This window comes from Mastomys coucha, unplaced genomic scaffold (genome assembly GCF_008632895.1).
Source record: "Mastomys coucha isolate ucsf_1 unplaced genomic scaffold, UCSF_Mcou_1 pScaffold5, whole genome shotgun sequence".
Taxonomy (NCBI): Eukaryota; Metazoa; Chordata; class Mammalia; order Rodentia; family Muridae; genus Mastomys; species Mastomys coucha.
This window is the reverse complement of record NW_022196911.1, coordinates 53,966,527-53,968,118: the sequence shown is the minus strand read 5'-3', so window position 1 is coordinate 53,968,118 and position 1,592 is coordinate 53,966,527.

Here is a 1,592-nt window from a genome sequence, read left to right as displayed (position 1 = left end):
ACATGTTGGAGCATCTTCTGGGTATATGCCCAGGAGTGGTATAGCTGGGTCCTCTGGTAGTACTATGACCAATATCAGGAGGAAATGCTAAACTGATTTCCAGAGTGGTTGTACCAGCTTGCAATCCCACCAGCAATGAAGAAATGTTCCTGTTTCTCCACCTCTCCAACCTCTCCAGCATCTGCTGTCACCTGAGTTTTTTATCCTAGCCATTCTTACTGGTGTGAGGTGGAATATCAGGGTTGTTTTGATTTGCATTTCCCTGTGATTAAGGATGTTGAACATTTCTCAGCCATTCTGTATCCATCAGTTGAGAGTTCTTTGTTTAGCTCTGTACCCCATTTTTTAATCGGGTTATTTGGTTCTCTGGAGTCTAACTTCTTGAGTTCTTTGCCTATATTGGATATTAGCCCTCTATCAGATATAGGATTGGTAAAGATCTTTTCCCAATTTGTTGATTGCCTTTTTGTCCTATTGACAGCGTCTTTTGCCTTATAGAAGCTTTGAATTTCATGAGGTCCCATTTGTCAATTCTTGATCTTAGAGCATAAGCTATTGGTGTTCTGTTCAGGAAAATTTCCCCTGTGCCCATGTGCTCAAGGCTCTTCCCCACTTTCTTTTCTATTAGTTTCAGTTTATCTGGTTATATGTGAAGGTCCTTGATCCACTTTGACTTGAGCTTTGTACAAGGAGATAGGAATGGATCGATTTGCATTCTTTTATATGCTAACCACCAGTTGAGCCAGCACATTTGTTGAAAATGCTGTCTTTTTTCCACTGTATGGTTTTAGCTCCTTTGTCAAAGATCAAGTGATCATAGGTGTGTTGGTTCATTTCTGGGTCTTCTGTTCTATTCCATTGATCTACCTACTTGTCACTGTACCAATACCATGTAGTTTTTTTTTTTTTTTTAAATCACAATCGTTCTGTAGTACAGGTTGAGGTCAGGGATGGTGATTCCACCAGAGGTTCTTTTATAGTTGAGATTAGTTTTCACTATCCTGGTTTTTTGTTATTCTAGATGAATTTGCAAATTCTCTTTCTAAGTCTGTGAAGGATTGAGTTGGAATTTTGATGGGGATTGCACTGAATCTGTAGATTGCTTTTGGCAAGATGGTGATTTTTACTATATTAATCCTGCCAATCCACGAGCATGGGAGATCTTTCCATCGACTGAGATCTTCTTCAATTTCCTTCTTCAGAGACTTGAATTTCTTGTCAAACAGATCTTTTACTTGCTTAGTTAGAGTCACACCAAGGTATTTTATACTATTTGTGACTATTGTGAAGGGTGTTGTTTCCCAAATTTCTCTCTCTGCCTGTTTATCCTTTTTGAAGAGGAAGGCCACTGATTGCTTGAGTTAATTTTATATCCAGCTACTTTGCTGAAGTTGTTTATCAGGTTTAGGAGCTCTCTTGTGGAATTTTTGGGGTCACTTAAGTATACTATCATATCATCAGCAAATAGTGACAATTTGACTTCTTCCTTTCCAATTTGTAACCCTTTAATTTCATCTCCTTTTCTTGTCTAATTGCTCTGGCTAGGACTTAAAGTACAATATTGAATAGGTAGGGAGAGAGTGGGCAGCCTT